Below are 22,785 nucleotides of genomic sequence, written 5' to 3' on the forward strand. Positions count from 1 at the left end.
GAGAACAGGATTAGCAGATATAAGCTATTTTATACAGAATGGATAAACAACAAGGTCCTACTGTATAGAACAGGGAACACTATTCAATATCTTGCTGAAGTGGAGCAGGATCCTACAGTCCTTCCCCGCCATGTCCTCGGCCTACCTTTTGTCTGTGGGAAACCTTTAGTCAAAGAATAAATTTAATCAGAGTAGTGAGAAAATGAAGAAACAAAGCAGTCAAATAGGACTAAAAAATAAAAATAATAGTTTAGTTATTAAGCAAAGTCAAGGACCTTTAGTTCCTTCTCAAGGGCTAATATTCTGAGCCATATCCTGTGAGCTGTCTTGTAAATACTGAAACCCCAGCAGGTGGAAGAAGATATTAATAACTGCATGATGACCAGACGGTAGCCATGATGTAAGCTGTCACAGTCCCAGGAACTGGCCTCAAGGAAATGGGAACAATCCGACCCTGGAACAGAATACCAACTGTATAGAAACAATCGAGATGACACTGGTTAGACGACTGATGACCAGTTTCAAGGCGACCCTCAGAGCTGACTGCGCTGTTTATACATGGAGCCCGCTCCCTCTGCCTATAAAAGTTCTTGCCCACTGATTGGGGTTGGGGAGGAGTCGGCCTTTGGATATGAGGCCGCTGCCCTTGGCTGCCAGCCTCCAAAATAAAGCAAACTTTTCTTTCCCCTAGCCTGACCTCTTTATTGGCTTTTCAGCAGCAAGCAGGGGGACCCACTTTCGCTATCAGATTTTGGCGCCAACGTGAGGCCGCGCTCTCGCGATATCTGGCTCCCGGGGTTTTCTCCATTGGTGCTGCTGACATGACGATATGCTGGGAAGGCTGTGAGGATCCTGGCTGGCCTCAGGAGGAGGTTTGGGGAGGGTATTCCTAGCAGCTGCCTAGACCACTGGTTTCGGGGATCCTCCCTGTTTCTCCACTGCTGGGCACTGGCTGCCCATATGAGCTTTTCCTTGGTGGAATGAGAAGACATCTCTGGACAAGCTGACGAGCTCCCAGACCCTGTAAGTTCACCAGTGCGCACCTGGCAACTTCTCTTTTGAGCTCAAAGTGCTATTTGGGTGTTTTGCCAGTTGGTTCTGACGTGTTTCTGATGTGGAGGCCCGTTTGTTTTGGGAAGTACACTTAGAGAACACTGGCTAGATAAAATGCTGTTTTCAGAATTTTGACCGCAAAGAGAACAAAAATATGCCTAGGAGAAAGTTTGAAGTTAACTCTTAAATCATGTCCTTGAAATGTTAATACAAACACAGTCCACTCCTCGTAAGAATTCAGCCTTAGGTTAACTGGTAGAACTTCAAGAAAAGGGGAAAAAAGGTGGGGGGAGAAGCCTTTTAAACTCAAGTGAGTAAATTCAGTTTATTCCAACTATTATTTATAAACTGATAACTTCTCTATTGAAATATCTGGTTTGAGATTTCTGTCTGAATATTATATGTCTATATGTAACATTGTCCAAAATGAAATCAGAAGCTTTTGGATAAACTCTTTGAAAATAATTATGTTTCAGGAATGTCTACCTAAAAAAGTTTTTTCCAGATTTTTGGTAACTTAAAACCTTACAGTTTTGCTAAATTAAGTTAAACTATGAAAACTAATTGAATATCTAAATAATTTTTAAGACAAAATACTGGAACTTTGCTGAACAAATGTAAGTTTGCCTACTTTTGCCTTCTTACATATTAAGTCTGTTCAGTCATTTCAGATCCATACGGAGTGTAGCCCACCAGGCTCCTCTGTCCATGGGACTCTCCAGGCAAGAATACTGGAATGGGTTGCCATGCCCTCCTCCAGGAGATCGTCCTCCAGGAGATCGTCCCCATCCAGGGATCGAACCCATGTCTCTGATCTCTCCAGCATTGCAGGTGGGTTCTTTACTGCTAGTTCTGCCTAGGAAACCCTTAGGAGATAAAAAAAAATCACTAAAGATGTTTAGGTTTACTAAACACATATCATGTACTACATTAAAGAGAACGTATGCTATGTGGGGAAAAAAAGTATGTTTTTAGAGGTTATGCAGTATGTTCTTAAGTTTGCCAATCAGTAAATGCTGGTATAATTGTTCAATTACTTGATTCTTGGTTTTGTTAAGACTTTTAAGGACTAAAAATTATAATATATAATTAAAGCTACTAGAAATGACAAGGGAAGCATTGCAGTGTGTAAAGCAACTAGGATATGTCTTGCAAGTGAGAGAAGGTATAAAGAATGGAGATGTTTTTGTTGCAGAAAAATGATAATTTTGTCATAGAGCCAATTTGCTTCTGGATAGGGAAAAATAATGGAAAAACCATATGGATACAAAAAGTGATATAAGGTTTGTAAAAAAAAGAGAACTTTGAGAAAAGAAATTTGTATGTTGTCAGGAGTAATTAAGATCAGATTTAATTAGGTAAATGAACTTTGTTATTAATGGTAATCTGGTTTAAGACTGGAATTTGGTTTTCTTTCTTCCTATTATGGGAAAAAATTTTTCCTGGAATATTGAGCTGCTTTTGATAAATGATTGTAAGTTTCTTTCTCTAGCTAATTTTGAGTATTCCAGAGGGCCCCAAGGTAGCTATTAATAAGAAGCAATATTAAAGTACCTAGGATTTTTGGTATGTTAAACTATTTGGAACACATTTGATAAGTTTCAGACCATACTGCTGAACTGGGTAAGAAAGTTAAAGAATTTTAATAGAAAGCTATTGTTTTGCTTCCGAATATATTTTTGACTCCAATGTTCAGGATGCAGAAATTGTCTAGTAAAGTTATCATGAAGTAAAATTACTTATGATGTGTATCATTGCTGGCTTTAAGTTCACCGCTAAAAGCACACATACATTGTTTGTGTCACAACTGTGCATAAGTGATAAAATGTATGCCTATGAAATGTTTCCCTGTTAACATATCTCTCTGTATTTGTTTGTTAAATCTGATTAGTTTTCTCCCAACATGGATAACTAGGCCAATATTTAAATAAAAAATTGGCCTAACACCAAGGGATATGAATGGCCCCAGAGCAGGAAACTGAGTCACTCTGGCAATGATGAAAAAATATGTTGTTTATCACTTTTCTGTGGAAAGATTTGCCATTATTAATAAAAGGGGAAAATGATGAAGGGAAATTTCACATATTGAGGTATGGAAAAGTCATTCTGGTCTATACATGTCTTAAGTTGAACTTCAGACTAACCAAACAGCCTCCTGGTGGCCTATTAAACACACATTGTAACACTGTAAATCAAAAATTAAAAAATAATAGTAAGCAACACTCACATACATACATTGTACCTCTGTACATTTAACCATTAGGGAAAAATACATTCAGAGAATAATACAAAGATGCATTTTGGTTGTTATACTCATTGTAATATGTCTACTAATTTTCAAGCATTTGTCTAAGTGCTATGACAAGGTAATCAAAGAGAGGTCGTGTTTTCACAATACAAAATATTGATGCTAAACTTGGAACTTGAAATTATTTCCAATTCTGTGTCCATTCCCCAAATTAGGTAGGACTGCATCCCATTTCAGCAGAAAGTAACCAGAGCAGTCAACACCCTCAAAGACTTGGGGAATATTGGAACAAAAGTGGAACTAAAATTGAGTTCCTCTGCCAAGTTTAGGATTAACTTATGTATCAAAAGCTTGATTCCATTTCTTGTTCAGTACCCATCCCTCCTCAAAATTGAGATTTAAAGAAAAGGGAGAATTGAAATGGAGCAGGACCTTACGGTCTTTGCCTCCCATGTCTTTGGCCTGCCTTTTGTCTGTGGAAAAACTTTAGCCAAAGGATAAGTTTAATCAGGGGCTTCCCTTGTGGTTCAGCTGGTAAAGAATCCGCCAGCAATGCAGGAGACCTGGGTTTGATCCCTGGGTTGGGAAGATCTCTTGGAGAAGGGAAAGGCTACCCACTCCAGTATTCTGGCCTGGAGAATTCCATGGACTGTATAGTCCATGGGGTCACAAAGAGTCAGACACAACTGAGCAACTTTCACTCCCTCACTCAAGTTTAATCAGAGAAGTGGGGAAAAAATGCAGAAGCAAAGGAAAGCAGTCAAACAGGACAAAATATTAGTATAGTCATTTAATAAAGTCAGGGACTTTTAGTTCCTCCTCAAGGGCCATAGGTAATATTCTGAGCCATATCCTTTGAGCTGTCTTATAGATACTGAAACCAACCCCCACCAGGTAGAAAAAGCTAACTAACTACATAGTGACCAGATGGTAGCCATGACATAAGCTGCCTCAATTCTGAGAACTGGCTTCAAAGAAATGAGAACAACCCTGAAACTAAATATTAACTGTATTTAAAATAATCAAGATGATGCTGATCAGACCACTACATGACCAATTTCAAAATACTGTCAAAGCTGTCATTCAAAAGGATACATGCCCCCCAATATTCATAGCAGCACTATTCATAATAGCCAAGACATGGAAAAACCTAAATATCCATCAACAGATTAATGGATGACAAAGATGTGGTACATGTATACCATAGACTACTATTTAGGCATAAAAGAAAAAGAAAGAATGCCATTTGCAGTAATGTGGATGGACCTAGAGATGATCGTACTAAATGAAGTAGGTCGGAAAGAGAAACAAATACCTTGTGATATCACTTAGATGTGGAATCTAAAATATGACACAAATCAACATATCTATGAAACAAAAACAGACTAACAGATACAGAGAACAGATTGTGGTTGCCAAGGTTGGCGGGTAGAGGAGGGAAGAATTGGGAGTTTGGGATTAGCAGGGACAAACTATTATATATAGAATGGATAAACAGGTCCTACCCTAAAGCTCAAGGAACTATATTCCATATTCTACAATAAACCACAATGGAAAAGAATATAAAAAAGAATATATATGTGTATATGTGTATGTGCTAAGTCACTTCAATCATGTCCACCTCTTTGTGACCCCAGGGACTGTAGCCCACCAGGCTCCTCCATCCATGGGATTCTCTGAATACTGGAGTGGGTTGCCATGCCTTCCTCCAAGGGATCTTCCCAACCCAGGGATCAAACCCACGTCTCTTATGTCTCCTACATTGTCAGGCGGGTTCTTAACCACTAGCACCAAGGGTATAACTGAGTCACTTTGCTGTATGGCAGGCATTAGTGCACTGTAAATTAAGTGTATTTCAGTTAAAAAATTTTTTGAAGACAGATGACTCCTCCTATAAAAGCTCTTGCCCACTGATTGTCAGAGGTGGGGAATCAGCCTTTGGACAGGACATATTCTACCCTCCTCCCCAGTTGCTGACCTCAACTTTCCTTATCAAACTTTCCTTCCCACCAGTCTTGCCTCTTTACTGGCTTAAAGCAGTGAGGAGCTGGACCCCACTTTTAGTAAAACTTTCTCAGTGAGTGTAGGTCCATCTACTCCATTTCAAAAATCAGAACATGAGGAGTCAGTTTTGAAACCTCTTTGTCCTCACCTCCTATCTATTGCATCTTCAAATCCAAAATACTTCTGCTTCTTCTGCTCCTAAAGTCCCAGCTGCTAGCATCTCTCTGTCCAAAATGGCAATATGTTATTATCCAGTTTCTCTGAACCCATTTTTTGGCCCCTCCAGTTCATTCTGTATGCACTAGCCAGGGTAGGTCTCTGCAAGGCAAAGCAATGCCTTCTAATGCGTTTAGGATAAAGACTGACATCCTATCGTGGCCCACACAGCCCACCTCTGCAGCCTCACCTCTAGATGCCTCCCGCCCCCTGGGTGTAGTCTGAAAACCACACAGGACTTGCGTTTCCTCCAGCTCGCCCAGCTCCTCCTCATGTCAACACCTTCAGAAGGGCTCATTTTCTCTGCAAGCGCCTGCTTTCTCCCAGTGAATCTGCTGAGTCAATTTCCTTCATCCTTTCAGTATCAGCAGAATTACCGCTTCCTCACCTCAAACTAACCATCCTGCATCCCCAAGGTCAAGTCAGAACCTCCACTTTGAAACTGAAGGGAAGAGGGCGGGGTACAACTTTTAAAAGTAGGACAAAGCCATGCAGGATATGATATACACTGGTTAGAACCTAGCAGGCCCAAGATGGTAGATTTGTCTACTGGTAGACCTTGAGCCTCATTACATACTCATTATATTATCATGCTAAATGACACACCCACAGGCACCATGACAGTTCCAAGGCCACCCAGAAAAGGCACAAACGTGGGTGGTGACCCAGTTCCTGGAAATTCCCACTGCTTCTCCAAGATAGAATACCCCTCCCACTTGTTAGCTTATGGAATTAGCCAGCCTGTGAAAACTAACCATCCCCATGCCTAGGGCTGCTGTCAGTTTCCAAGAGGACCCCATGCCCTGAGGCCACCTCTCACGTGAGATGGACCACATTCTGCCTATGGGATGTGCATCTCTGCTTTCTCTCTACTACCATTCACCCTTGAGTTTTTCCTGCCTGAAGTCCAGGACCCTCACTTGGTGGCCTGTCCCAGGAACCCTCCAGAGACTGCAACATGACCATTCTCTTCCACTCCATTTTTGGTAACATCTTTACAAAGGAAGAGGAGGAGGGTGGTCTTTTCTTCTTCTCCACTTTGCCTCGGTTTAATAAATTTACTTCTCACCCATCACTTTTCCTCTCACTGAATTTCTTCTGCACCAGCACACTCAGAACCTGAGCTTCTTTAAGTCCTAAGATAAGTTGTACAGTTTCAGTTGAATTATTATGGGTTTAAGTCCAGTTTGAGGTATGGTTTTATTCCTAGACCCCCTCCCCTGTCTCACCCTGCTCCTCCCCCCAGCACCTTCAGAAGGGCCTCATTTTCTCTGCAGCTACCCGCTTTCTCCTGGTGAATCTGCTGGGCCAATTTCTCTCATCCTCCTAGTGTCAGCAGAATTACCACTTTCTCACAGCAACTATCCTGCATCCTCAAGGCCAGGTCAGAACCTCCACTTGTCCAGTTTCATAGTCTCCTTGACTCTCCTTTTGTAGGATTTGTCATGCTTTCTAATTAACCCACTCTGAATAGTTGCTTGTTTCCTGTTTTTTGCATTGTTGTATGTCTAGCGCTTGGCACTATATCCTGCACATTCGAGGAAACTGTCCTGAATGAAAAAGTGAATAATAGAAGCTGAAATAAAGTCACAAGAAAAGAGAGAATTTTTCTGGAGCTAAGTTAAAATTTGTTTGTTTTTATTCCTGTAAACTGAGATGCTCTTCCTCAGTGACTCACATTGAAATCCGTGATCAGCGTAAACCCCAGTGGCTTTTTCCACATTAACTGATGTTGAGTTAGGTGTGCCTCTGTGCTGAAGTAATTGTGTTTCATCGGCACATAAAATTCTTAACTTTGGAGAAAAGTACAATTTTTAAACCAAATTCTGTCATCCAAGATATTAACTGACCTTACCAGGTATCATTTGAAAATACTGTAATTATGACTATCATGCCTTTTTTCAACTTGCTAACAAGTGGTCTGTCCATGTTAGCCCCCAGAAAACCCTACAAATACACCTACAGTCCTCTTTCTCAGTGTGGCAGACATAATTGGTCAACTCATCCAATAGCCATTTCTCCAAACTTTATTATTCCTTGCTCTCTTTTAATTATAGAGGCTGAGAAAAGCCAAAAACCCACTATGCCAACTTTCCTACAGCTAGTTGTGGCTAGTGAGGCATAAAGAGACATCAACAAGGAGGAAGGAGCATAGGGAAATATTCTGCTCCCATTTTTTAAAAAAAGCAAAGTCAGTCTAAGGTGTCCTCTCTTACACTGATTATTCCATTATTTCTACCTTTGAATGTGATTTGGACGCCTGGAGCCATAGCAGTTGTCTTGCAACCATGAGGTGACAGGCATAAAGGCAGAGGCAATATTAAGATGGAGAAACTTTGGACTATTGTGGCTATAGCTAGAGTTCTTGTTATGACAAATAACTGTCTTTATTGCTTAAGCCAGTAATTTTTAAAATATTTATTTATTTGGCTGCATTAGATCACTGAAGCACATAGGATCCTCAGTCTTCATTGAGGCATGTGGGATCTTTAGTTGCAGCATGTGAACTCTTATTTGCAGCATATGAACTCTTAGTTGCAGAATGTGGGATCTAGTTCCCTGACCAGGGATCCAACTTGGGCCCCCTACATTGGAAGCCTGGAGTCTTAGCCTCTGGACCACCTGGGACATCCCTTAAACCACTATTAGTTAGGTTTTCTGTGCTTTACAGTCAAACATGGCTTGAATCATACCTTTAGTTAAAATGTCACCATGAATCAATATTAAAAGTATAGTTGATCAAACAGACACAATTCTGTCTAGCCACAGTGAACTCCAATGCTAATTTTTTTATTTCATCCATGAAGGTATCATGAAAGACTATTTCAATTTTCCCCTCAAGTCACAGTATACTGATACTATGATATTTCCCTCCTTTGACTGTCCTATAGCTTTACTCTTTAACCACTGCTCTTGGCCTGGAAAGAATGAAGATAATAGATGTGTTGTGTCATATCTTGTTTCTGTGATATTTGATCTGGATTAACATTAAGCCTCTTAAGACTTTTTTCTCTACAAGCTTCATCTTTCTCTTTTTCATAATTATTTTTTAAAGTGGGCAGGCATTTTTTCCTTCTGAACACATAAAGATGAAAAAGCCAGTGAAACAAACAGTAAGGTCTCTGTGCTATTCTTCCAAACTCTTTCATGGTTCCACATCCTGGAATATCTTCAAAAGTAAACAGAATCTTTCCAGTAAATAGAATTGTCCACTATTCTCTGACACTAGTGAGAATATTAGTTGGGCTTGTGTGTCATAGACTCAAAATAACACTGGCTTTGATAAAAAGATGATTACTTCCAGCCTAACAGTTCAGACATTAGCAGTCCGGGGTGGTGTGGTAGCTCCATTCTGTCAGGCGCCCAGTTTTCTTTCTCCTCTAGCATATCTGGTTGGATTTTCCTCTTGGTCCAAAATGGCACCTATCACACCCACATTCAGGGCAGCAAGATGGAGAAAGGAGAAGGAGAAATGTCCTTTTGGGACTTCCATGGTGATCCAGTGGCTAAGACCCCACCCATGTATGTGGGGCACAGCCACAGAATTAAAAGCAAAATAAGGTTAACTTGCATTTTAAAAAATGTCCTTTCCCTTTAAGGCATGACCCAGATTACACACATCACTCCTGCCCATGTATAACTGACTACAGCTTAGTCACAGGGTCATGTCTAGGTGTAGGAAGGCAAGGAAATGTAGTCACTTTTCTGGGAAGCCAGATGCCCGGCTAAATAGCAGGGCTTTGACTACTATAGACAAAGGGAGGAGAGATTTCAAGGAATAACTTACGTCCTCTCTCAGACTTTCCCCTCAGAGAGATATGAATTCCTGGACTGAAGTTGCAATAGCAAGCAGTAATGTAATGATGTATGTGAAATCAAGCCAAAGGCTTGAAGCTTTCTCTTGAGCCAGACAGAGATCAACCACTTTAATGAGCGAGTCCCAGTATTTTTGAAGTTTCTCTATCACATTGGTTTGAAGAGTGGCTGGGACCAACAACACCAGCATCACCTGGGAACTGCTAGGCATGCAAAGTGTTGGACCGCACTGGACTTTCTGAGGCAGAAATTGGGGGGGTGGAGCAGGGAGCCTGTATTTTAAAGAGCTCTGCAGGAGATAGTGATACACGTCCAAGTTTGAGAGCCGCCATGCTGTAAAGTATCACATTCACAGGTCTGTGATGAACATTTATAAATTCCTACAAGATGACACCTGGTACCTGAAGAGTTCTTGCACTCAGGTGGGCAATAAACTATTCCATTAAGAAAATGTTCTGATCATAAAATGGATTCCAAATAAAATATGTATCCTTATATTAAGGAGTCTGACTCTTAAGAAAGGTTCTGATTTGTCATTAACCTTTTCAAAACCAATTGTTGTGGAGCAGTGGATTTAAAATGAAGAAAAGGGCAAATCCTCTTCTTACTAAACGATCACACAAAGACATGGACCAGCTCCGTTTCTAAAGCAGCCAGTATCATGAACGACATATCCAGTGGGGACACCTCGCCTCCAAGGTTGAGGGGCCCATGACTGATTCACTAGATGAAGGTTGTAGGAATCTCTGGGGGCATCCCTTCACACAGTGCTTTCTTTTTCTAGCTCATAGATGTGAATAATTACTTATTTACACAGTCTTTCCTTTCTTCTATGGCTTTATTAATTATACAACATAATACATGGCCTTTATAATCATTTTCAGCAAAGCCTCTTAAACTTTGATTGGCAGATGAATCCCCTGGGGATCTTCATAAAACACAGATTCTGATTCAGTGGGTCTTGGATCGGGCCTGAGATTCTGCATTTCAAACTGGCTCTCAGGTAAGGCTGATTCTGATGGTCCAAAAACCACACTTAGAGTAGTAAGGATGTGTAGAATAACAGGATAAAGAACAGAGGAACTGTTAGTGAGGTGAAAGGCACTCAGTCGTGTCCGACTCTTTGTGACCCCATAGACTGCATAGTCCATGGAATTCTCCAGGCCAGAACACTGGAGTGTGTAGCCTTGCCCTTCTTCTTCCCACCCCAGAGATCAAACCCAGGTCTCCCTGGAACTGTTAGAAGACCTCCCAAATTTAGCTAAATAAGTTGATACCCAGGAGGACTGTTCAAATTAAGCACCCAACGATGGGGAGGTTAAAAGAGAAAAGTTGCCTATTTACTGGGAATACTGGACAAAGAGAGGAAGAAAGAAGGGGGCACATGGGGCAGTTCCCCAAGGATGCTCCACCCTTGCTTCCAGGGAAGGATGTCTTCACAGCCCAGCTATTTTCCCTGGGAATCGTTGTGGTTGATGGAAGCTATTCACTCATGTGTTCATTCATTAAAAACGGCCTTACTAAGCACTGAGTATATGGCAGAGCTCACCTGGAGTCTCATGAGATCAGTCAGAGGAGCAGAAGCTCGCTGTCCTGGTCCCACACTCTGACTAGGTTCCTGTCACTCCTGTCTGTCTGGGCGCTGACTAGTCTGCTAAACTTCTCCCCAGAAGTAGTCTTACTTCTCATTGAGTTGTTTAATACAGAGGTCCCCAACCTCCAGGATCTGCCTGATGACCTGAAGTGGAGCTGATGTGATAGTAACAGAAATAAAGTGCATGAGAAATATAATGTGCTTGAATCAGGCTGAAACCATCCCCCCACCCCCACCCACATCCGTGGAAAAACTGTCTTCCGTGAAACCAGTCCCTGGTGCCAAAAAGGTTGGGGATTGCTGGTTTAATAGCTTTGAGTCATAGGCGCTTGTTTATATTGGTTTCTTTACTTTATCTTGCAGAAGCCCATGTTCTCAGGTTGAGGAGACAGTCTGTCCAGGAATGCCCCCCTGGGTATCTGGCTCCTCTGTCTACTCAAAGAGCCAGTACTCAGCATCTCCCCGCTCAACTGAGAAGCCTTTTTTAGTCAGGTCTTAAGGACAGAAAAGTGTTTCCCCGGTGGCTCAGCAGTAAAGAATCTGCCACAACGTAGTTCAGTCTCTGAATCGAGAAGATCCCCTAGAGAAAGACACGGCAACCCACTCCAGTATTCTTGCCTGAAGAATCCCGTGGACAGAGGAGCCTGGTGGGCTGCAGCCCCTGAAGTCACAAAGAGTAGGACTTGACTGAACTACTGAGCATACATGCACGCAAGGACAGAAAAACTCTTATCTGTTTACTTTTCTACCCTAAGCCCAAACATTCTCAGTGTCTTAACCAAGAAATTAAATGTGCTTCTTCCTTCACTGTTCTTCAAGGCGAGATGAACTTCTGGAAACTCCCCAGACACAAGCTGACCCTGACTGTCCCTTTCTCATCCCCCACAAAAGAACATTAAGAAAATTTTAAAAACCTTTCTATTCAAGATAAGTCAAGTGACCATGAAGGCACTGGGGTAAATCAAGCATATTTTTTCAAGCCAAAAATTAAGAATGTGCCTGGATATTCAAAAGTACTTATGGGGACAAAGAAAAAAATTTAAGAATAGGCTTGTCCTAAAAAGTTTCAAACATATACTCATCTTGGCACTGGTAACCAAAGTGTTCTAGAGCTGACATAGAAGGGGGAAAAGGATGCAGAAAGGAACAGAAACAGAGAGAGACTGTGCATTCCATCTGTTTACAATAGCCAAGACATGGGAACCACCCAAGTGTCCAACAGACAATTGACTAAGATGTGATGTGTGTGTATGTATGTACACACACACACACACAATGGAATAAAAGAGAATGAAATGTTGCCATTTGCAGCATCATGGATGAACCTAGAGAACATTATACTTAGTGAAGTAAGTCAGAGAAAGACAAATACTATATGATATCACTTTTATGTGGAATCTAAAAAATAATACAAATGAATCTATATACAAAGCAGAAACAGACTTACAGACATAGAAAACAAATTTATAGCTACCAAAGAGGAAAGAGGGGGTTAAGTTAGGGGTACAGAATTAACAAATACTACTATACATAAACTAGGTAAACAACAAGGATTTACTATATAGCACAGGAAACTATATTCAGTATCTTGTAATAACCTGTAGTGGAAAAAAATGAAAAAATGTAAAATTGAAACACTTTACCGTACATCTGAAACTAACACAATATTGTAAATTAACTATACTTCATTTTTTAAAAAAGACTATGTTCTTCATAACTATATCACTCAGGATAAGTTAGATCAGTTTTCTCAATCTATTTTTCATTATCACCTCCCCAGGGAGTCTTTTTCAGACTTTTTTCTTAAACTGCCCATGAAATTTAATTACCACAGATACTTTATATATTTATTTATTTACTGTATGTATAGACTATATTTTCACCCATTCCAAGAGCCAGTTTTTACCTCCATGGAAGTGATATAGTTCCTCTTAAGAATGCATAGGTTAGATGCTGCTTGGTAACAAACAATCCAAAATCTTCAGTTCAGTTCAGTTCAGTTGCTCAGTCGTGTCTGACTCTTTGCGACCCCATGAATCGCAGCATGCCAGGCCTCCCTGTCCATCACCAACTCCCAGAGTTTACTCAAACTCATGTCCATCGAGTCAGTGATGCCATCCAGCCATCTCATCCTCTGTCGCCCCCTTCTCCTCCTGCCCCCAGTCCCTCCCAGCATCAGGGTCTTTTCCAATGAGTCAGCTCTTCACATGAGGTGGCCAAAGTATTGGAGTTTCAGCTTCAGCATCAGTCCTTCCAATGAACACCCAGGACTGACCTGCTTTAGGATGGACTGGTTGGATCTCCTTGTAGTCCAAGGGACTCTCAAGAGTCTTCTCAAACACCACAGTTCAAAGGCATCAATTTTTTGGCACTCAGCTTTCTTCACAGTCCAACTCTCACACATCCATACATGACCACTGGAAAAACCATAGCCTTGACTAGACAGACCTTCATTGGCAAAGTAATGTCTCAGCTTTTTAATATGCTATCTAGGTTGGTCATAACTTTCCTTCCAAGGAGTAAGCGTCTTTTAATTTCATGGCTGCAATCACCATCTGCAGTCATTTTGGAGCCCAAAAGAATAAAGTCTGACACTGTTTCCACTGTTTCCCCACCTATTTGCCATGAAGTGATGGGACCAGATGCCATGATCTTAGTTGTCTGAATGTTAAGCTTTAAGCCAACTTTTTCACTCTCCTCTTTCACTTTCATCAAGAGGCTTTTTAGTTCCTCTTCACTTTCTGCCATAAGGGTGGTGTCATCTGCATATCTGAGGTTATTGATATCTGTCCCAGCAATCTTGATTCCAGCCTGTGCTTCCTCCAGTCCAGCGTTTCTCATGATGTACTCTGCATATAAGTTAAATAAGCAGGGTGACAATATACAGCCTTGACACACTCCTTTTCCTATTTGGAACCAGTCTGTTCTTCCATGTACCTACTTAACAACAAAGTTTTTTCTCACTGACTTTCCCTGTATATCAGGGGTCAGATGGTAGGGGTGGGAAGGGAATGGTGTGGGGGCTGCTCCCAAATCTCTTTACCCCAGGATCTAGGCTGACAAAGCAACCACCAGTTTTGTCATCGCTGGATACCAGTGGCGGAGGGAAAACAGTGCCTAGGAAGGTCTCACACCTACTGCTAAATGCTGCAACTCAGGAGACTTGCATCTCAGTTGGTTGGACAGAAATAAGCCATATGGTCCCCACAATCACAGGGGACCAGGAGGCTTAATTCCACTACATGCCCAGAACATGGAAAGCAGGAAGACACAGTAGGCAGAAGCCACTGAAAGCTCGTAAAACAATCTTGTCTTTGGACATCCTAGCCTCAAAGAGTACACGTTGCTAGACCTATCGGAGAGGCTCTTGGGACCACAGGATGTTCACTTTCCTTGTCCAAGACTCACCTGAGTTCGTGGTAGAATTACCCCACACAGACATGCCGCCTTCCCCATCCCCCAGCCAGTGTCGGGTCCATTCATCCCCAACTGTACTGTAGCCCCAACAGCATGTTCCCTCTTCTCCCCTTTTCTCTTCTGCTCCAACTCCACAACTAAGGATCTAAACCAGCAAAAGAAAGTTAGAAGGCTGTCTATTAGAGAAACTTTCGAGATTGCAAAATGCTTCAACCACCAGCACCTTTTGGGAAAGCCACTGAATTATATACAGAGAGTTTAACACCAGAGAGTTTAAGACCTAAGCATCAAGACGAAACAAAGTGAGTGCTCAATAAACACCTGATAGCTCAATGAATGCAAGGTTGGAAAAATTGATGAATGAAAAGCATGATGTGCAACCCGTTTTCCAAAGTCCTCAACAGGACATTTCCCCCTTTATTGTTGTGTTCCTGATCTTCATGTGGACCAGTGTCATATCCCAGTCTTAGCCTCACAACAAGCTTTGTTTCCTTGTGGCCCCATCGTTGGCCTGACAGCTGGGTTCTGTGTACCTGTGTTTACGCTCCACTTCCTCTTTCCTTCCCTGCTGTTTGCAGGCAAGGCCCTGTGACTTGGCCCCTTCTCTAGACTGTCCTGTATCCTGTTTGACCTCTGACTATTCAGGTCTCATGCTAATCCCCAACAAATTCTCTAGAAAAAAAACCTCCTGGCATAAACACACTGGCTGTGAAACAATGACACTGACAAGCAGAAAGAAACTGGATGTTGTTGCAAAATGTTAGAAACGTGCGCACAGACCTGTGTAGGTTCAGCCAAGAATTGTTTTATGAGGTTGTTGTTTCTCATTTTGTTGGAGGGCACGTCCTAGGCTAAGTCAGTCAGGCAAAGACAAATACTATATGATATCACTTATACATGGAATCTAAAAAGGCAGCATTCTAGTGAATATAACCAAAAAGAAGCAGGCTCACAGAGATTGAGAACAAACCAGTGGTTATCAGTGGAGAAGTGGGGAGGGGCAATGTAGGGATGCAAGAGTGTGATGTACAACTATTCTGTCTAAAATAAGCTACACGGATGTATTGTACGATGCAGGGAATACAGGGGATATTTTATAATAACTGTAACTGGGGTGTAACCTTTAAAATTTGCATACAAGTTGTTTAAAGAAACAGAGAAAAAAGAAGACTGTATGAAGACATAGCAACACTGAGACACACCTAAAAAATACCATGTTGAGGATGAAAGCAGAGATTGGAGTAATATATCAGCACACCAAGGAACACTAGGGGTTGCTGACAATCACCACCAACTAGGAACAGACCAGGAAGGCATCTCCCTAGAGCCTGTGTGGCCCTGCGAACACTTGACTTCAGACCATTGGCCTCTGGCCTTCTGATGAATTCTCTACAGTGAGAGAATAAAGTTCTGTTATTTTAAGCCACCAAAAATAAAATAAGATTAAAAAAATATTAAATAGAGAAAATAAAATGTAAACTAACAAAATAAAGTATAAATAAAAATAGAAGCGAAATAAAGTACTAATGAAGCAGGCATATAGCCATCAGTAATAGTCATCTTTACATACATAGTTATGTGGTCAAGCATTTGCTCTCAGAAATTATGATGAAAAGAACAAATCAACTGTCCATATTTAGGCAATTAATGTGTCCAAGTGGAGGCTTGTCCTGTTCAAATCAAAATATCTACTTGGAAATGTAAAAATCTTATTGAAGCTCCTCTTGGGAGTCAAGGGCTAGGGTGAGGATGTGGGAATGGGAGTCAGATTTTCTGTTTTTTTTTTTTTGCAGAGGGATGCAATTTATTTTTAAAAAATTACCCTTTCAGGAAGGGAGAGGAAGAGGACGTTCCTTGGTTGGCAGGAAAGTTTTGCGTCAGGAATTCTAGACTCAAGCCCCCGAAAGGCCGGTATAGACTTGTTGTGAACACAAGTCTACTGTCATTAGCACACTAGAAAGCTATCCAGGTTGCCTTTATCATGTAACATCCTGTCTCTAGTCTGTCTCTTGCTGTGTGCTTCCGAGACATAGATTTCTGTTTCCACTGCCAGTCATCTGGTATTCTTAACAAACAGTGTCACGGAGAGGAGAGCGTATGACAGGCGTAGAAGGAAAGGATCTCACTTTACGCCCTCGATGCAGGCAGCCTGCTCAGCGTCCCACACATACCACCAGAGCAGAACACAAGACACGAGAGGTGGTGATGCGCACGGCACAACCTGGTCCCTGACCTCAAGGAGGCAACATTTTAATGGAGAAGAACAGACAACGAGGAAGTGAATGAACAGATGAGCAGGCACTAACATCAGATCATAAGTGTGAGAAGAAAATTAAAACAGAGGACTTCCCTTGCAGTCCCGTGGTTAAGACTCCGCCTTCAGTGCAGGGTATGCAGGCTCACCTCTGGTGGGAGCCAGGAAAACCAAAACAGGAAACTTCCCAGGTGGCCTGGTGGTAAAGAACTCACCTGCCAATGCAGGAGCCACAGGAGACTCAGGTTCAGTCCCTGGGTCTGGAAGATCCCCTGGAGGAGAAAATGGCAACCCACTCCAGTATTCTTGCCTGGGAAATCCCACAGATAGAGGAGCTTAGCAGTCTGTAGTCCACGGGGTTTGAAGGCGTCAGACACAACTGTGCAGCTGAGCATGCACAAAGCAGAAGCGATATTGTAACAAATTCAATAAAGACTTTAAAATGCTCCACATCAAAAAAAAAAAAAAAAAAAAACCTTAAAAAGAAAGAAAAGAAAACAAAATAAGGTGAACAAAATCTTGAAAAGAAAAGGTGATTTTTTTTTTTTTTTAACTAACTCAGATGTTGGCTGTTACTTCACATAGAGCAGTAGGTGAGAGTTTTCTAAGGTCATGTCATTTGAACTGAGACCTAAATGATGAGAATGAATATGTCCAAAGACCCGGGGGGAGTCATGAGCCTGGTGCCTTCAAGGAGCAGAAAGAGGGCCAGGTGCCTGTGAAGTGAGGAGGAGGATGCTGAGAGGAAACTGGAGCAGTAAGTCAAACCTGGATCGCCTGGGGTCTTAAAGACCAGGTTAAAAAGTGTGAATTTCTCCGTGCTCGTAGAGGGTGGTCATCACAAGTCAGAGTGAGGAGAGCTGGCCTCGGTGGCCTCCCCATATCTCTCCAGCCCTACTGTGCACGAGCTGGGTAAGCGCAGGCTCACAACTAGTCAGTGCAAACAGATTATTGTCCTAGCTGAAATTTGCTAGATGTGGACCCCGAGGCAAGGACTCGTGTCAAGGCACTTAATAAGGAAGTACGCCCTGAAGAAGCCAGTAAGGAAGAGAGGGGAGGAATGCAGAGTTTCAAGGATGGGAGCTTAAGCCTGCTCCCTGGAGGTATCTCTGAGGGAAGACTGTGCCACAACACTTCACAGCTGTGCCAAGTTACCACGAGAAACCTGACCTTTCATAGTCTCGTATCTGGCAGGTATTGGTTAAAGACCACTCCAGGAAAAGTAGGCTCCATTGTTCTGAGTGTGGATCTCCAAGAAAGAGCTGCAGGTGATAAACAGCTCAAGCAAAAGCATACAGCATAAACATTCACACACACACACAGCAAAATCAGATGCTTGAGGACTGGAAGAGTTCCTGTATCATCCACAACACAGACTAACTAAAATACCTAGTTTCAAAATAAGTTTCCACCACTTACTACCTCTGTGATCTCAGTCTTCTGCTCTGTAGCAGGGGTCCCCAAACTCCAGGATCTAATGCCTAATGATCTGAGGTGGAGTTGATGTAGCAAAATAGAGATAAGTGCACAGTAAATGTAATGTGTGTGAATCATCTCGAAATCATCCCCCACCCTGATCCATGGAAAAATTGTCTTCCATGAAACTGGTCCCTAGTGCCAAAAAAGTTGGGGACCTCTGCTCTTTAGAATGTATATAATCATAGCCCCCACCTTATGGGGTTATCCCAAAGACTTAAATAATGATAATGGATTTAAATTCTAGCACAATACCTAGCATATAGTAGACACTCAACAAAATTTTTTTCACCTAGTCAAACATTCCAAAATTTTCACAGCGATCTAATGGAATATTTTCCCATTCATTGCCTTCTCCACACTCATATGAGATCATAAAAGCTCCACCAGTTTCCATAAGCATAATAGCTTTATAATAAGGCCAGTTGGCAAGCTAAGGGACTATCCTCAGAACTTTCAAAGAGAAATATGATTGCATTCCCACCTAATTATACATCAAGGCATTCTTAAGAATCTCTCTTACCCCTGGGGGGGTCTAGGAATATTCTTAATGATAACCAAGGACTGTCATTAGCTATCACAAATAGATTCTGAAGTCATAAATGCGAAAGACTTCAATCAAACTCTTTATATTCAGGTCCATTATGAGTGATAATAGACTTATGTCTGCTTCATGAATTCTTGGATGTATTTCACTGCTTCTACAATTGCACTTCAAATGCTATCCTGCTTCCTAATAATAAAGGCACATGTTCACTTCAACAGAATTTTTGTAACTTGATTAAAGGACCCAATGTCAAAGAATCTCTGTTTAGCACTCAATGGGACTTTGAACCTTTGAGGATATGAACTTATGTCTTTCATCAGCCCACTTCCCAGACCTACATTTTGAGCTGTTTCCAGGTGGGCCTGTGTCTTTCTATCCATTACAACAAGCCCACAAAAAGGAAAGGATGATCTAAAATATAGAAATTCAGAACCCCAGGGTCCCATATAGGACCCATATCAGTGGTAAGATATCACTTAGCTCAGAGTCTGGTTGGAAAGGAGAGTAATACATACCATTCTTTAAAGTCAACACAGTCTATTTATATGGAAATTAAGGGGACTCGATTGATAAAGATTGTTTGTGAAGAGTAGTTGTCTTAAACTTCTAAGTAAGATGGATAATCCTCTATGGTTTTCTCCCTTTCCAGCCAGACTCCACTGAAATTCCAGCAAATTAATTAAAAAAAAAAAAATGTGTTAACCCAAGAGGACGAGTAGAAGGATAGAGGAGCTAGCAAAGGAATGAAGTTAGAGGTGGGACTGAAAACAGCAGTTAACCCACATTCTGAACTACAAGAACCTCTTCCCTCTTCTTCTACCTGTCCCAAAATAACAGCAGCCAGGCAATTTACTGTCCCTTCATCTAACTCCATCTGCAAGCTGGAGGCTCCTCTATAGAGAAACTAAGCACAAATATAAGATCTTTTGAGACAGGTAAAGTCCCCCAGTAAAAATGCCCCATCATTACCTCCTCATCTTCAGATGAAGCCCACTGGTGAAAAGGTTCCCTTCCCACAACACACAGATTCTAGTCTTCTTTCTGTATTTTCCTCTCAATTATACATAGAAAGCCAAAGATGACCCATTACAAGAGCAGACTTCTGGCATGAAAAATATCAAAACAATCAGAAAAGGAGGATCTGAGGGAAACAGAGACAGTGAATGAAGTTTGAAAAACCTATACTGTGTATTTTTAGAATGCTAAGATATTTGTATTTGTGAAACAAGACTAAGAAGCTGGTAAAAAGTACCAGTCAAAGTACAGTGAGGAGCAGCCTGCCTCTCTTGTGTCTCCTGCATTGGCAAGCTATTTCTTCACCATTGCACCACCTGGGAAGCCCTATGTAAAATTTAACTGAAATTAAATTTTTGATGGAAAGGGTAGATGATAAATTTGAGGAACTTGGAAGAAGGGAACTTACCAAGAAAGTAGAGCAATTTTCTGACAACAGAAATGGGGGCGGGGAAATGAAACAAAATTAGATAATCAGTCCAGGCAGTTCAATGTCTAATTAATATGAATTCAAGAAATAATAGAGGAAGACAATGAGTAAAATTATTAAAGTAGCAAAGAAGATAGTCTATGGCTAAAGACATGTGTCTCTAGTTCCATAAGTGACAAATACAATGAATTATTAGTGTCTAAGCCAAAGTCACACCCTCATGAAAAATCAGAACAGCTGGGATAAATGAAGACTAAACACTTTTACAGTGAGAAAATACGTCACACACAAATATTGAAAGCAAGCATGGCAACCACCTAGGTGCCTCCAAATTTCTCAGAGTTCTTATTCTGTTTTTTTTTTTTTGGCCGTGCAGGTTCTTCACTGGGACATGAAGCTTCTCTGTTGCTGCATGCAGGCTTTCTCCCGCTGTGGTCTCTGGGCTTCCCTGGCTGTGGAGCACGGGCTTCAGCGCGAGCAGGCGCAGCAGTCGCAGCTCTCAGGCCTCTCTCGTCGTGGCACACAGGCTCTCTACTTGTAGTGCGTGGCTTTAGTTGCTCCAAGGCATGAGGGATCTTAGTTCCCCAACCAGGGATCAAAACCATGCCCCCTGCATTGGAAGGTAGATTCTTAATCACTGGACTGCCAGGCAAGTCCTTGAGGGTCATTATTAATCTAAAATTCTATGCAAAGTCTGACCACTGATCCAGTATAAGGAGAGAATGCATTTTCAAGCATAAAATCCTCAAATAAGCAAACCTCTAATGCACCCTTTTGATGGGAAACTATTCAAAAAATATGCTTCGGTAAAAGAAAGAAGAAGAATAGAGTTTTAGTACATATCCTTTCTTCTTCAACCAAAGGAAATAGTGAAGGGAAGTCACAAGCAGATTGTGAAGGGAAGACTCATGTTGATAGCAGAGTGGAGGCCCTGAGATCAACCATTTCAGATGCAACAGGAAGATACTGGGTTAGCCAAAAAGTTTGTTCGGGCTTTTCCTCCAATCTTACAGAAAATCTGAATGAACTTTTTGGCCAACCCAATAGACAGAGGTAGGAAGATCTGAGTAGGGTGGGGAAAAAGAACCAAATTGTTTAATGTGTTTTGTTGTTGTTGTTGTTCAGTCACTAAGTTGTGTCCAACTCTTTGCGACCCCATGGACTGCAGCACGCCAGGCCTCCCTGCCCATCACCAACTCCCAGAGTTTACTCAAACTCATGTCCATTGAGTCGGTTTTGCCATCTAACCATCTCATCCTCTGTCATCCCCTTCTCCTCCTGCCTTCAGTCCTTCCCAGCATCAGAGTCTTTTGATCATCTGGAAAATATATGTATATATATTGCTACCTTTAACAGATCAATGAGAGCATTTGGGGAAAAAATAGAAGTCTGTAGAAAACTAATCAAAAGTGAAAACAGGCAACTGTGGATGTAAGAGGTGGGGCAGGAGGTGAACACAATTGGTGAAGGGGGTCAAAAGGTTCACACTTGGAGTTATGAAATAAATAATCATGGAGCTGTAATATGCAGCGTGGTGACCATGGTTTGTAGTGCTCCGTGGCATAAAAGATGTGTCAGATCTTGCGTCAGCATGTGGGCTCTTTGTTGTGGCCCACAGACTCCAGAGGGGGAGGGCTCCATAGCTTAGTTGCTCCATGACATGTGGGGTCTCAGTTCCCCGACCGGGGATCAAACCCACACACCCTACACTAAAAGGCAAATTCTTAACCGTTGGACCGCCATGGAAGTCTCTGTATGACATATTTAAAAGTTAGTTGCTAAGAGAGAAAATGTTAAGGGTTCTTATCACAAGAAAAAAAAATTTTGTAACATGTATGAGGACAGATGTTAGACTTATCATTTCACAGTATATACAAACATCGAACCACTGTGTTGTATATCCAAAACTAATAAAATGTTCTGTGTCAGTTAGACCTCAATTTAAAAGACCAAAAAATTTAAAAAGCCAAAGAAGGGACTTCCCCAGTGGTCCAGTGGTTAAGAATCCGCCTACCAATGGAGGAGACAAGGGTTCAGTCCCTGATTGGGGAAGATTCCACATGCCTTGGAGCAACTAAGCCTGTGCGCCATAGTTACTGAGCTCAAGCTCTGGAGCCCGTGCTCTACAACAAGAGAAGCCACTGCAATGAGAAGCCCGTGCACTGCAGTAAAGAGCAGAGAAAGCCTGAATGAAGCAACAAAGACCCAGTGCAGCCAAAAATAAATAAATAATTTTTTTTTCAAAATGCAGAGGCAAATATTAAGACAAACAAAAATTGTATTAAAATGCAACCACAATATATTACATTTCTTAGCAGTGAATGACTTTTATAAACTGAAATGGTGTAAACAATCCTTAACTGAACTAAAAGTTGGGAAAGATTGGGTAGATGGCAGAGAGAAGTGGAAAGAGAATTGCAGAGAGTAGTATAAGACAGAGAAATTCTCAACTATCTAGCAGGAAATAAAAAAATAATCTGAAGAGATTCTTTAACATAAGAATATTATTTAACATGTGGAATTACAGATCAGACATATTTTCTAAAAAGGACTGAAAATGGTTATTACTGGGGATTGGAGGTATGGAATGAAAAAGTTTTGAACAGAAGGTCACTTATTTTTCTAATAAGTATTTTGACACTACTTGAATTTTTTACATATGAAACTTCCATATAAATAATTTTTTAATTGTGAAGAAGGATCATTTGCAAACCAA

At 41.4% G+C, this 22,785-nt stretch overlaps 1 long non-coding RNA gene across 1 annotated transcript; it reads left to right on the top strand.

Moving 5' to 3' along the window:
- Positions 1–808: 808 nt before the first annotated feature.
- On the top strand, positions 809–21,592 carry LOC139031289 (uncharacterized). Its single transcript, XR_011483772.1, has 4 exons — positions 809–1,023; positions 1,716–1,884; positions 10,249–10,340; positions 20,446–21,592. It is a non-coding gene; the product is annotated as an uncharacterized lncRNA (long non-coding RNA).
- Positions 21,593–22,785: the final 1,193 nt, after the last annotated feature.

This window comes from Odocoileus virginianus, chromosome 26 (genome assembly GCF_023699985.2).
Source record: "Odocoileus virginianus isolate 20LAN1187 ecotype Illinois chromosome 26, Ovbor_1.2, whole genome shotgun sequence".
Classification (NCBI taxonomy): Eukaryota; Metazoa; Chordata; class Mammalia; order Artiodactyla; family Cervidae; genus Odocoileus; species Odocoileus virginianus.